Here is a 259-nt window from a genome sequence, read left to right as displayed (position 1 = left end):
GGAGTAGTAGTGGTAATGGTAACGATACTGATAGTGATAAGGGTAATGATAAGGATTTTGGTATAGATAATGATTCTAATAATAACAGCTATAATGATAATGCTACTTATAATTATTGTAACAATAATAGTAGTAACCGAAAGATGGATAATGTGAAAAGGAGGGAGAAAAAAATAGTTTCAACCTAACTTAATTTAAATAAACTTAACTGAACTTATCCTAGGCTTACCTAAACAAACTTAACTGAACTTATCCTAGC

This window comes from Penaeus japonicus, unplaced genomic scaffold (assembly GCF_977035675.1).
Source record: "Penaeus japonicus unplaced genomic scaffold, GWHDUDI00000001_assembly GWHDUDI00000039, whole genome shotgun sequence".
NCBI classification, from domain to species: domain Eukaryota; kingdom Metazoa; phylum Arthropoda; class Malacostraca; order Decapoda; family Penaeidae; genus Penaeus; species Penaeus japonicus.
This window is presented reverse-complemented; position numbering follows the sequence as displayed.